The following is a 15252-nucleotide window of genomic DNA, read 5'->3' on the forward strand; positions in this document are numbered from 1 at the left end:
GCACATCCCTTACGAAAATTAACCATGGTTTTACTATAGTAAAACTGTAGTTAACCATGACTGTAGTACCCGTGTTTTTTTGGTGCGAACCATGGTTTTACTACAGTTATATTGTAGTAATACTATAGTACAACTGTAGTAAACCATGACTGTAGTAACCATGGTTTTTTGGTGCGAACCGTGGTTTTAAAAACCATGGTTCAAGTACCACAAATTAACTATGGTTGTAATACCATAGTTTAACCATGGTTTTACTAAAGTACCTCAAATTACATTTAAGCCTAGTTATTCAACAAACATCTACAAAATAAAAACAGAATGACAAGTTACTATTCTATGATACAGGCTTTATTATAGCAGTTGCATCATCTGATAGAAAATATTGTTGTCACATGACAAAATGATTCAGAACTATGAACTATAACTTTATTTAAAAAATAGTGATAAAGCACTGCAGTGGTAGAGATGGTTTTCTGCTAATTTACAAAATAAAAATAGCAAATTGTTTCACTGTAATAATGCATTATCTCTATAGAAATGAATTACATGTTGTACAAATAAACATGACTTCGTGTTCACACACAACATTATACCGCCGACCTCTTTAACAATATCTTATGTAGGGCTAACAATTTTTTTTGATAACCAATTTATTTGTAGATTTTTTTTTATTAATACTAGTAATTGGATGACAAATAAATAAATAAATAAAATATATACATAATTTTTTAATTAAAATAATTTTAATCCATTATTTTAAAGAATGTCATTTCACATCCTGCCTATGAAAACAAATATAATGAATGTATCTATGTAGGCTCTGCTGTTCATTATAAGCATTAAAGTGTTAAAATACAAACATTACATTCTAAACCTAAAAACAACAGATTGCTTGTTATATTGAAACAGAATTTAAAACAATTTAAACAAAAAAACACAATGTTAACTTGTAAGAGGTACGAGGAACAAACACAATCATTCGTCTGAACAGAGTAATTATATTATATTATATTAATGGACAATTTCAACAATAGTGCCTGTACTGTTACTGCTCTCATAAATATGATTACTTGTGTTACATGTAGGGTTTTAAACCTACACTAATTTCTAACAAAAAAATATTTGAGCAAAATGTGTATTTTAGTCAGAATTATGAGCGGCCTGTTTGTTTTGATGCACTATTCAAATTCGTTGACGATTATTTTCATTATCGATTAGTTGTTGCAGCCAGGCCTAGTTTTATACAACCTGTGAACACAAGCCCAACACAAGCAGATGTGTGCAGTCCATAGCATTAACAACCTTGATTACAATATCAATGAAGGTAAAAAAGGTTCTTTCATTGGAAAGGTTTTACACATACTACAAAATACATTCACAAGAAATGAGAAGTACTTTTAAGAATGTTTAAAATGATATCAACTCACATTAGAAGATTCTAGTCATTTCAAGCCTAAAGCAAGCTGATTTATTCTACACCGAGTCACCTCATGGGGGCCGATGAAGGCCAGATGAATCCTCCACACTTTTACTTGGTGAAGGAAATACCCCTCTTTTCAAAAACTTTTCATGCTGCTTACATGGCAGTAGTGGTCAGTATGAAGTCTATCATATAGTCCAGCAGGTTACAGTCCACCTTTGGTTTGGTTGTCTTGATCCTCACCCCATATGGTCTCAGGACCTAAAAATGAGAAGAATATATATATACACAATATTAATAAACAGCTTGCTGGAATACTCAGTTGTCATTGGTCAGTTGCACACTCATCTACACTCTTAAAAAAAGGTGCCAGAAAGAACCAAAAAGGGGGTTTCGCAGCGATGTCATAGAGGAACCTTTTTTGGCAGGTTAATGTCAGTACCTCATCATCCACTACTATGCCCTTTTTCATCCCGTGGAAACTGCCACTGGTGGTTCAAAGAGTTCCCGCTTTCACAGTCCTTCTGATGAATGGTTGAGGCTGGGTACATAGGATCCTGTAAAAAATACAAAAAAAAACAACCTCTCATTAGTTTCTTAAATTTAATAGGTTTAGCACAGGTATAATGATGCAAAATGACAAACAACGATAATGGAAAGGTATATTTAAGCTGAACAGTGGTATTTTGGAAGTTCATGCATCCATCTATTCACTCTCCAAACCACTTATCCTCTCTAGGGTCTCGGGGGCTGAAGCCTATCCCAGCATCTTGGGCCACAAATCCATCCAATTAATGGTATTTAAGCAATATAGTAACAATTGTTATACAGTAACTGTCAAGATTTTGGAAACACTACAGTGTTTTTGGGAAAAATCTCTTCTGCTCACCAAGTCTGCATTTATTTGATCAAGAATACAGAGAAAATAGTAATATTGCAAAATGTAATTACACATTAAAAATAACTTGTCTATTTTAATATATTGTAAATTGTAATTTATTCCTGTGATCAAAGCTGAATTTTCAGCATCATTACTCCAGTCTTCAGGGTCACATGATCCTTCAGAAATCATTCTAATATGCTGATTTGCTGCTCAAGAACATTTCTGATTATTAAAACAGTTGAAAACAGTTTTTGCTTCTTAACAATTTTGTGGAAACGGTGATACCTTTTTCAGGATTCTTTGATGAATAGAAAGTACAGTTAACAACATTTATTAAATGTATTAAACAATTTAGTAAATAGAAATCTTTTCCAACATTATAAATGTCTTCACTGTTACTTCTGATAAAAGTAATACACCCTTGATTAATAAAAGTATTAATTTCTTTCTTTTCTTACCACAAATGTTTGAATGGTATTGTTTCCATAAAATGTTAAGCAGCAAAACTGTTTTCAACAAAGGTAGTAATCAGAAATTTTCTTGAGCAGCAAATCAGCATCTTGAATGATTTCTGAAGATCATGTGACACTGAAGACTGGAGTAATGATGCTGAAAATTCAGCTTTGATCACAAGAATAAATTACATTTTAAAATATATTCACATAAAAAAGTGGTATTTTAAATGATAATATTTTACAATATTTCTGTTCTTACTGTATTTTTAATCAAATAAATACAGCAGTGGTGAGCAGAAGACTTACTTAAAAAACACATTCAAAAAACATTTAAAAAAATCATTGAACAGTAAACTTTTGAACAGTAGTGTCCTGTATGTTTGAGGTTTTACTTACTAGTCACATGGTTCATAGCGACATAGAGATGTTGTCCGACAGGAGACTCTGCGCTCCTCTGCTGCACGGCCATCATAATCTAGAAACATAATATGCAATTCATCACAGAGCCAACGATATTTAGCTTTATTTAAAGGAAGCAAGCTAGAGCAGAAGTGAAACGCAGAAAAGAAAACGGTACATGCACACACACACACAAACACACACATACACAAACAATTTCTTAAAATAAAATTATTAACATTCATGTATTTAGGTTTGTGTCACTACCTGTCAAAACCTTCCTTTAATGAACTGTAATATAACAGATACATGGTGATATAAGAAAATATGTTGTGAAAAAAAGGCATATGGATGCATATTTCTTCTATGCTCACCTGTGTTTCCTGCATTTCTGTCAGCAGCTCCCTTCAGCAATTTTGAAATCTTGGAGCTTCTCTTCCTTTGTAGAAAGATTATATTATCACTCCTGAAACCACAGAACAATTTTAATTTATCAATATTTGTTTACCATGAAAGATCAAAGCACTTTTGAACTAATGTTAGATTCAGTTCATTCGTGCTTTGTGTAAGTGACGTCACCCATTAACAGTATACAGCACATATTTTAGGTTAAATAAGTTAGACAACTTCCAATAAACCATTGACAAACTGACAGCAAACCCTTTACAACGCTATCAAAACCTTTCAGAGCTCAAGCTTCAGAGTTAGCCTAACATACCTCGTCTGAAAACAGATGCTAGCGGACTTTTTCGAAGACTGTAAAACATTTCTGTGAAGTAAATATTCAACAGAAACATGTCAGTTACATGTAAGAAAGTGTCTGGAACAGTTGTGTGTGATATTTGTGTGATTTTAGGGACTAAACTCACCAGAAAGCAGTGAAAACAGCAGCGAGAGACTGAGATTTACTTTTCCCCTTACGAAAATGAACCATGGTTTGTTTGTAGTAACCATGGTTTAACTATGGTTTTTATAGTTAAACCATAGTAACTACAAAATAAACCATGGTTTTACCACAGTAACCATAGTTAAACTATGTTTTTTGTAGTAAAACCATAGTAGCTACATAATAAACCATGGTTTAACTATGGTTTTAATAGTAAAACCATAGTAACTACGAGATTAATCATGGTTTTACTGCAGTAACCATGATTTATCTATAGTTTTTGTAGAAAACCATAGTAATTGCAAAATGAACTATGGTTTACCACAGCATTTTTAGTAGAACCATTACAAAATAACCCATGGTTTTTCAACAGTATTAACTACAGATTTAGTTATTTCTTACTCTTAAAAAAAATAGGGCTCAATAAAATAATCATAATTAATCTCATGATTTCTGAAAATGAAACAATCAAATTTGGCAAATGTGTTGTCAGTTATTACAAAAAAATACAGTCTTAAAAAATGGTTATTTGGCAGGGTGTATGGTTCCATGAAGAACCTTTAATATCCAAAAGAACCTATCATTGCACAAAATGTTCTTTAGACTATTTAATGGTTCTTCACAATCAACATTTTTGTAAATATTTTTTTCTGGAAAGTGAGATCAAGTGAGCTAAATTTACCTAGCTGCCTGGTCCAGAACTCATTCCAGACTCATTTTATTTTAGTTATGTTCAATTAAAGCTCAATAAAGTATTAATTTTTAGTTATAAATAGTGTTGTTGTTACGGGGCTGACGAGACGTGAGACGCATGGATCCATATGCAAGCTTTATTGAATCAGAGACGTGGTCAAACAGGCAGGGTCGAACAATGGCAGACAGGTACAGTATTGTTCAAAATAATAGCAGTACAATGTGACTAACCAGAATAATCAAGGTTTTTAGTATATTTTTTATTGCTACGTGGCAAACAAGTTACCAGTAGGTGCAGTAGATTCTCAGAAAACAAACAAGACCCAGCATTCATGATATGCACGCTCTTAAGGCTGTGCAATTGGGCAATTAGTTGAAAGGGGTGTGTTCAAAAAATAGCAGTGTCTGCCTTTGACTGTACAAACTCAAAACTATTTTGTACAAACGTTTTTGTTTCTAGGATTTAGCAATCCTGTGAATCACTAAACTAATATTTAGTTGTATGACCACAGTTTTTAAAACTGCTTCACATCTGTGTGGCATGGACTCAACCAACTTGTGGCACCTCTCAGCTGTTATTCCACTCCATGATTCTTTAACAACATTCCACAATTCATTCACATTTTTGGTTTTGCTTCAGAAACAGCATTTTGATATCACCCCACAAGTTCTCGATTGGATTAAGGTCCGGAGATTGGGCTGGCCACTCCATAACATTAATTTTGTTGGTTTGGAACCAAGACTTTGCTCGTTTACTAGTGTGTTTGGGGTCATTGTCTTGTTGAAACAACCATTTCAAGGGCATGTCCTCTTCAGCATAGGGCAACATGACCTCTTCAAGTATTTTAACATATGCAAACTGATCCATGATCCCTGGTATGCGATAAATAGGCCCAACACCATAGTAGGAGAAACATGCCCATATCATGATGCTTGCACCACCATGCTTCACTGTCTTCACTGTGTACTGTGGCTTGAATTCAGAGTTTGGGGGTCATCTCACAAACTGCCTGTGGCCCTTGGACCCAAAAAGAACAATTTTACTCTCATCAGTCCACAAAATGTTCCTCCATTTCTCTTTAGGCCAGTTGATGTGTTCTTTGGCAAATTGTAACCTCTTCTGCACATGCCTTTTTTTTAACAGAGGGACTTTGCGGGGGATTCTTGAAAATAGATTAGCTTCACACAGACGTCTTCTAACTGTCACAGTACTTACAGGTAACTCCAGACTGTCTTTGATCATCCTGGAGGTGATCATTGGCTGAGCCTTTGCCATTCTGGTTATTCTTCGATCCATTTTGATGGTTGTCTTCCATTTTCTTCCACGTTTCTCTGGTTTTGCTCTCCATTTTAAGGCATTGGAGATCATTTTAGCTGAAGAGCCTATACGTTTTTGCACCTCTTTCTAGGTTTTCCCCTCTCCAATCAACTTTTTAATCAAAGTACGCTGTTCTTCTGAACAATGTCTTGAACGACCCATTTTCCTCAGGCTTTCAAATGCATGTTTAGCAAGTGCTGGCTTCATCCTTAAATAGGGGCCACCTGATTCACACCTGTTTCTTCACAAAATTGATGACCTCAGTGATTGAATGCCACACTGCTATTTTTTTGAACACACCCCTTTCAACTAATTCAACTAATTGCCCAATTGCACAGCCTTAAGAGGGTCCATATCATGAATGCTGGGTCTTGTTTGTTTTCTGAGAATCTACTGCACCTACTGGTAACTTGTTTGCCACGTAGCAATAAAAAATATACTAAAAACCTTGATTATTCTGGTTAGTCACATTGTACTGCTATTATTTTGAACAATACTGTATGTAAAGGCAATGCAAAGAGTAAACAGAGACAAGCGTGGGTCGACGATCGGCGAACAGTATCCAAAGGGGCGAGACAGGAGAGGTAATCCAAAACGTCAGCTATAGTCCAGGCAGGGGAAAACACAATCCAACCAAGGCAAGGCTAGGCAAGGCAAGACTAGGGAAACTAACGGGGCTCTGTAGGGCAGCGATAATGCATACAATACTCGGCGAGGAGGGAAACAAAGTCCAGGGTTAAAATAGAGTGTGTGATTAGTGAGAGCAGTGTGATCAGGTCTGTGTGTGTGTGATTAGTGCGATGAGTGCTTGGTGACAGCTGTGATCAGTGTTGGATGATGGGAATTGGAGTCCATTGTGGTGTGAAGTCCATGTGATGAGCGAGTGACCTCTGGTGGAGGGTGAATGGAAGTGCAGACCAGATTCGTGACAGAGCCGCAGAGCTGAGACGTGACGCTGTGACTCTGGACGGACAGCTGAGACGTGACGCTGTGACTCTGGACGGACAGCTGAGACGTGACGCTGTGACTCTGGACGGACAGCTGAGACGTGACGCTGTGACTCTGGACGGACAGCTGAGACGTGACGCTGTGACTCTGGACGGACAGCTGAGACGTGACGCTGCGACTCTGGACGGACAGCTGAGACGTGACGCTGCGACTCTGGACGGACAGCTGAGACGTGACGTGAAGCGACTCTGGACGGACAGCTGAGACGTGAAGCGACTCTGGACGGACAGCTGAGACGTGAAGCGACTCTGGACGGACAGCTGAGACGTGAAGCGACTCTGGACGGACAGCTGAGACGTGAAGTGACTCTGGACGGACAGCTGAGACGTGAAGCGACTCTGGACGATCAGCTGAGACGTGAAGTGACTCTGGACGATCAGCTGAGACGTGAAGTGACTCTGGACGATCAGCTGAGACGTGAAGTGACTCTGGACGATCAGCTGAGACGTGAAGTGACTCTGGGAGATCAGCTGAGACGTAACTCGGTTGATGACGACCAACTGTGATTTGACTGGGCTCTTTAACAGCAACTGTGACTTGACTGGGCTCCTTAACAGCAACTGTGACTTGACTGGGCTCCTTAACAGCAACTGTGACTTGACTGGGCTCCTTAACAGCAACTGTGACTTGACTGGGCTCCTTAACAGCAACTGTGACTTGACTGGGCTCCTTAACAGCAACTGTGACTTGACTGGGCTCATGAAGATCAGCTCTGACTTGGCTTGATTCGTGACGATCAACGGTGACTTGACTTGGCTCATGAAGATCACCTGTGACTTGACTTGGCTCATGAATGGCAGCAAAGACATGACGGGGTGTTGTTGTGGCCGCCATTTTGTGAACGGCCTCCAGTGTCGCTGCCATTTCGTGAGCGCACACTGGTACGTCTGCCATTTCAGTCACAGACGCGGCGTCGCGTTCCTCTTCCGCGACACCCACAGTAAACAAAGAGCCAGCACATAGCAAAGCATAGTCCAAAAAATCAGTCAAACTACAATTAAACTTCCCTTCCGGTAAACATGACTTGATTGGTTCACTTAATCCAAAACGGAAAATGTCTTTTAATGCCACCTCATCAAAAGGAATCCTATACGCCAGCTCACAGAATTGAATGACGTACTCTTCAATAGGTGAACTACCTTGTCGCAGATCGAGCAGCTGGTCGAATGGATCCATACCTGGCCAGGGTTCTCTAGAAAAGCCGCTGGATCCTTGTGTGGCCGAGTATTCTGTTACGGGGCTGACGAGACGTGAGACGTGCGGATCCATGCAAGCTTTATTGAATCAGAGACGTGGTCAAACAGGCAGGGTCGAACAATGGCAGACAGGTATGTAAAGGCAATGCAAAGAGTAAACAGAGACAAGCGTGGGTCGACGATCGGCGAACAGTATCCAAAGGGGCGAGACAGGAGAGGTAATCCAATACGTCAGCTATAGGCTAGGCAAGGCAAGGCAAGGTAAGGCAAACTAACGGGGCTCTGTAGGGCAGCGATAATGCATACAATACTCGGCGAGGAGGGAGAGAAAGTCCAGGGTTAAAATAGAATGTGTGATTAGTGAGAGCAGTGTGATCAGGTGTGTGTGTGTGTGATTAGTGCCATGAGTGCTTGGTGACAGCTGTGATCAGTGTTGGATGATGGGAATTGGAGTCCATTGTGGTGTGAAGTCCATGTGATGAGCGAGTGACCTCTGGTGGAGGGTGAATGGAAGTGCAGACCATATTCGTGACAGTTGTGGTGTTTTTTTTAATGAAAAAAAGACCAGTAGATCAGTCCTTTTATACTTTTTACTCCTATTTTAATACTGTTTTGCATGACTCAAAAAATGTATTAGGCTAGTTATTTAGCAAAAGCAAAGTTTAGTATAAAAATCATGTTTTAAAATGAAATAAAAAGGCTGAGTGATACAAATCTTAAAATATAATTTTTATTTTATTTTTATCCCACTATCATACATTTTGCACCAATGTATTGGTCGTAGAACTACAAAATGAGTTTCAAATTTGCGATTTAAATAAAGATTTTAAGAGGTTAGTGAATGCTACGGAGCCCCTAAAGGGACATTGGCAAAAAAAAAAAAGATACCTATCGCGTGCGCACGAGATACTAACGCGTGCGCACGAGAAACTATCGCGTGCGCACGAGAAACCTATCGCGTGCGCACGAGATACTATCGCGTGCGCACGAGAAACTAACGCGTGTGCACGAGAAACTATCGCGTGCGCACGAGATACCTATCGCGTGCGCGAGAAACTATCGCGTCGCAAGAGATACTATAGTTACAGTTTCGGTTGCATCACTTCTGCCATCTTACACAGAAGAAAACAAGAGCATGCATGTGCATGAATTAGCCTAATTGAGATCTATTTTGGCCTTCAATACTAAAACATTGTGTCTGTTCTTGCATTCGGACACAGATAAATCATCACTGAACAGCATAAGAACGGCTTTTCTCTCAGGCTATATTCCACCTGAGCAATAACTAACATCTCAGGACTGTCCATCTGTACATAACTTCTCAAAACTTTTCATCTGTAAAATAGCACATTCATAATTCTTTCTATTTTCTCTATAGGCCTATGTTGTACATAACCTAAAACATCTGCACATTCATAATTCTATTTTATCTATAGTTTTATTACCATAGTTATTGTTTTTTAATGCATTGTCTATTCTGTTTATTATTAGCCTTATATTTCACTCTATTACCTTAAATTATATGCATGACTACACTCTCTGTACTTTCTCCACTGGATGCTCCTGTCACCAAGACGAATTTCTTGTGTTTTTGTGCGTGTAAACACACTTGACAATAAAGCTCTTTCTGATTCTGACATTTAAAACGCATTTTGAGGTCTGGAAGGATTGGTAGCTACAGTATAAAAGCTCAAATTTTAGATTTCGATATGGCAATAGCCTATTGTCCCACATAAAACTTTAATAGCCAGTCAAATATGTATATAATCGAAAGCGATTAATTTATTTTTGATAATTATTACTTTACTTCAGTTTGGTTTTCAATAACTGCTGTTAGTTTCGTTTCATTTTCGTTTTTTATTTCTTTGACATTTCTTTGACATTTTTCTTTCTTTCTTGATAAATAAATGCCTTTATTTTCGTTAAATACAGTTCCTAATATAACATTTTACCGTTTAAATATGTATACGATATTTCATTTACTTCTAAAATGCTTGTTAAACGAGTTTAAATGTAATAAATATTGTATTCATGTTTAAACAGTAAAATATGTTGTATTAAGAACTGTATTTAACGGAAATAAAGGCATGCAGGCAAATAAAGAAAGAAAGAAATCTCAAAATAAATGAAAAACTAAAATGAAACACAGTTATTGAAAGCCTATAACTACAATAAAGTAATAATTCTAAAAATGAATGTGACGAACATTCTAAAATGAGTAAAATGATATAAAAATAAAATATATATAATATAAAAATTATATATGACTTGTTGGAATCAGACAAAAAATGACTGAGCTACAGCCGTTTGAAGGCAATAGAGGCGGGCAGCAGATCTGATTTTGAGAAAAATCGAGTTAAAGATTACAAAGCAAAATCACCAAGCAACGTTGCATATTTTCCTCCAATTCTTTTCTTAATAATAATGACTATATATTTATCAATCACAATATAGCTATTTTTTTTTATCTTTGTTATTCAATATAAGAACAAATATGCAAATAAACGGTAGTTTAATCAAGAGCATGCAAGTGATTCCACATTTTCTTTTTATGTATGATTAATATTGAGACAGATCTATATTAAGACCTACTGTAATGCATAGATCAATACGCAATAATTGTACTTTATAAGGGAGATCGCGCACTCGAGGAAAGGCACTGGCTTTGCAAATGTCAGCGCGATCGTATTGTTTTCGTCAGCATATGTTTGAAAATCTTAAGACATGTTATATTAGGAACTGTATTTAACGAAAATAAAGGCATTTATTTATCAAGAAAGAAAGAAATGTCAAAGAAATGTCAAAGAAATAAAAAACGAAAATGAAACGAAACTAACAGCAGTTATTGAAAACCAAACTGAAGTAAAGTAATAATTATCAAAAATAAATTAATCGCTTTCGATTATATACATATTTGACTGGCTATTAAAGTTTTATGTGGGACAATAGGCTATTGCCATATCGAAATCTAAAATTTGAGCTTTTATACTGTAGCTACCAATCCTTCCAGACCTCAAAATGCGTTTTAAATGTCAGAATCAGAAAGAGCTTTATTGTCAAGTGTGTTTACACGCACAAAAACACAAGAAATTCGTCTTGGTGACAGGAGCATCCAGTGGAGAAAGTACAGAGAGAGTGTAGTCATGCATATAATTTAAGGTAATAGAGTGAAATATAAGGCTAATAATAAACAGAATAGACAATGCATTAAAAAACAATAACTATGGTAATAAAACTATAGATAAAATAGAATTATGAATGTGCAGATGTTTTAGGTTATGTACAACATAGGCCTATAGAGAAAATAGAAAGAATTATGAATGTGCTATTTTACAGATGAAAAGTTTTGAGAAGTTATGTACAGATGGACAGTCCTGAGATGTTAGTTATTGCTCAGGTGGAATATAGCCTGAGAGAAAAAGCCGTTCTTATGCTGTTCAGTGATGATTTATCTGTGTCCGAATGCAAGAACAGACACAATGTTTTAGTATTGAAGGCCAAAATAGATCTCAATTAGGCTAATTCATGCACATGCATGCTCTTGTTTTCTTCTGTGTAAGATGGCAGAAGTGATGCAACCGGAAACTGTAACTATAGTATCTCGTGCACAGGCGTTAGTTTCTCGTGCGCACGCGATAGTATCTCGTGCGCACGCGATAGTTTCTCGTGCGCACGCGTTAGTATCTCGTGCGCACGCGATAGGTATCTTTTTTTTTTTTTTGCCAATGTCCCTTTAGGGGCTCCGTAGAATGCTGCGTGACTGTGACGTGTTTAAATGGGCGTGCCCACTGAGTCTCATTCAAACGCTGCAGCGGAGGGAGTTGCCATGGAAACGGTGCGCAACACTGTAACTGAGTAAATCTCTGTCTCTCGCTGCTGTTTTCACTGCTTTCTGGTGAGTTTAGTCCCTAAAATCACACAAATATCACATACAACTGTTCCAGACACTTTCTTACATGTAACTGACATGTTGCTGTTGAATATTTACTTCACAGAAATGTTTTACAGTCTTCGAAAAAGTCTGCTAGCATCTGTTTTCAGGCGAGGTATGTTATAACTCTGAAGCTTGAGCTCTTATTTATGAAAGTTTGGGTTTTTAATCACATCTTTATGTGTAGATGAAAGGTTTTGATAGCGTTGTAAAGGGTTTGCTGTCAGTTTGTCAATGGTTTATTGGAAGTTGTCTAACTTATTTAACCTAAAATATGCGCTGTATACTGTTAATGGGTGACGTCACTTACAGAAGCACGAATGAACTGAATCTAACATTAGTTCAAAAGTGCTTTGATCTTTCATGGTAAACAAATATTGATAAATTAAAATTGTTCTGTGGTTTCAGGAGTGATAATATAATCTTTCTACAAAGGAAGAGAAGCTCCAAGATTTAAAACTTTCTGAAGGGAGCTGCTGACAGAAATGCAGGAAACACAGGTGAGCATAGAAGAAATATGCATCCATATGCCTTTTTTTCACAACATATTTTCTTATATCACCATGCATCTGTTATATTACAGTTCATTAAAGGAAGGTTTTGACAGGTAGTGACACAAACCTAAATACATGAACGTTAATAATTTTATTTTAAGAAATTGTTTGTGTATGTGTGTGTTTGTGTGTGTGTGTGCATGTACCGTTTTCTTTTCTGCGTTTCACTTCTGCTCTAGCTTGCTTCCTTTAAATAAAGCTAAATATCGTTGGCTCTGTGATGAATTGCATATTATGTTTCTAGATTATGATGGCCGTGCAGCAGAGGAGCGCAGAGTCTCCTGTCGGACAACATCTCTATGTCGCTATGAACCATGTGACTAGTAAGTAAAACCTCAAACATACAGGACACTACTGTTCAAAAGTTAGAGGTTGGTATGATTTTTTTAAATGTTTTTTGAATGTGTTTTTTAAGTAAGTCTTCTGCTCACCACTACTGCATTTATTTGATTAAAAATACAGTAAGAACAGAAATATTGTAAAATATTATCATTTAAAATACCACTTTTTTATGTGAATATATTTTAAAATGTAATTTATTCTTGTGATCAAAGCTGAATTTTCAGCATCATTACTCCAGTCTTCAGTGTCACATGATCTTCAGAAATCATTCCAAGATGCTGATTTGCTGCTCAAGAAAAATTTCTGATTACTACCTTTGTTGAAAACAGTTTTTGCTGCTTAACATTTTTATGGAAACAATACCATTCAAACATTTGTGGTAAGAAAAGAAAGAAATTAATACTTTTATTAATCAAGGGTGTATTACTTTTATCAGAAGTAACAGTGAAGACATTTATAATGTTGGAAAAGATTTCTATTTACTAAATTGTTTAATACATTTAATAAATGTTGTTAACTGTACTTTCTATTCATCAAAGAATCCTGAAAAAGGTATCACCGTTTCCACAAAATTGTTAAGAAGCAAAAACTGTTTTCAACTGTTTTAATAATCAGAAATGTTCTTGAGCAGCAAATCAGCATATTAGAATGATTTCTGAAGGATCATGTGACCCTGAAGACTGGAGTAATGATGCTGAAAATTCAGCTTTGATCACAGGAATAAATTACAATTTACAATATATTAAAATAGACAAGTTATTTTTAATGTGTAATTACATTTTGCAATATTACTATTTTCTCTGTATTCTTGATCAAATAAATGCAGACTTGGTGAGCAGAAGAGATTTTTTTTCCCAAAAACACTGTAGTGTTTCCAAAATCTTGACAGTTACTGTATAACAATTGTTACTATATTGCTTAAATACCATTAATTGGATGGATTTGTGGCCCAAGATGCTGGGATAGGCTTCAGCCCCGAGACCCTAGAGAGGATAAGTGGTTTGGAGAGTGAATAGATGGATGCATGAACTTCCAAAATACCACTGTTCAGCTTAAATATACCTTTCCATTATCGTTGTTTGTCATTTTGCATCATTATACCTGTGCTAAACCTATTAAATTTAAGAAACTAATGAGAGGTTGTTTTTTTTTGTATTTTTTACAGGATCCTATGTACCCAGCCTCAACCATTCATCAGAAGGACTGTGAAAGCGGGAACTCTTTGAACCACCAGTGGCAGTTTCCACGGGATGAAAAAGGGCATAGTAGTGGATGATGAGGTACTGACATTAACCTGCCAAAAAAGGTTCCTCTATGACATCGCTGCGAAACCCCCTTTTTGGTTCTTTCTGGCACCTTTTTTTAAGAGTGTAGATGAGTGTGCAACTGACCAATGACAACTGAGTATTCCAGCAAGCTGTTTATTAATATTGTGTATATATATATTCTTCTCATTTTTAGGTCCTGAGACCATATGGGGTGAAGATCAAGACAACCAAACCAAAGGTGGACTGTAACCTACTGGACTATATGATAGACTTCATACTGACCACTACTGCCATGTAAGCAGCATGAAAAGTTTTTGAAAAGAGGGGCATTTCCTTCACCAAGTAAAAGTGTGGAGGATTCATCTGGCCTTCATCGGCCCCCATGAGGTGACTCGATGTAGAATAAATCAGCTTGCTTTAGGCTTGAAATGACTAGAATCTTCTAATGTGAGTTGATATCATTTTAAACATTCTTAAAAGTACTTCTCATTTCTTGTGAATGTATTTTGTAGTATGTGTAAAACCTTTCCAATGAAAGAACCTTTTTTACCTTCATTGATATTGTAATCAAGGTTGTTAATGCTATGGACTGCACACATCTGCTTGTGTTGGGCTTGTGTTTATAGGTTGTATAAAACTAGGCCTGGCTGCAACAACTAATCGATAATGAAAATAATCATCAACGAATTTGAATAGTGCATCAAAACAAACAGACCGCTCATAATTCTGACTAAAATACACATTTTGCTCAAATATTTTTTTGTTAGAAATTAAGTGTAGGTTTAAAACCCTACATGTAACACAAGTATCATATGAGAGCAGTAACAGTAAAGGCACTATTGTTGGAATTGTCCATTAATATAATATAATATAATTGCTCTGTTCAGACGAATGATTGT

At 36.6% G+C, this 15252-nt stretch overlaps 1 protein-coding gene and 2 long non-coding RNA genes across 3 annotated transcripts in view; 1 reads left to right on the forward strand and 2 right to left on the reverse strand.

Annotated features, from left to right (window-relative positions):
* Positions 1–15252, reverse strand: part of LOC131535819 (gastrula zinc finger protein XlCGF57.1-like) — a 509738-nt gene that overhangs the window by 251017 nt on the left and 243469 nt on the right. The gene's annotated exons all lie outside the window — the stretch shown is intronic.
* LOC131536123 (uncharacterized) lies at positions 431–3995 on the reverse strand. The gene is made up of 5 exons (XR_009269846.1): positions 3876–3995; positions 3532–3623; positions 3155–3233; positions 1863–1977; positions 431–1681 (listed from the first exon to the last, which is right to left on the reverse strand). It is a non-coding gene; the product is annotated as an uncharacterized LOC131536123 (long non-coding RNA).
* Positions 12001–14799, forward strand: LOC131536125 (uncharacterized). Its single transcript, XR_009269847.1, has 5 exons — positions 12001–12304; positions 12598–12689; positions 12988–13066; positions 14251–14365; positions 14547–14799. It is a non-coding gene; the product is annotated as an uncharacterized LOC131536125 (long non-coding RNA).

Source organism: Onychostoma macrolepis, chromosome 03 (assembly GCF_012432095.1).
Source record: "Onychostoma macrolepis isolate SWU-2019 chromosome 03, ASM1243209v1, whole genome shotgun sequence".
NCBI classification, from domain to species: Eukaryota; Metazoa; Chordata; class Actinopteri; order Cypriniformes; family Cyprinidae; genus Onychostoma; species Onychostoma macrolepis.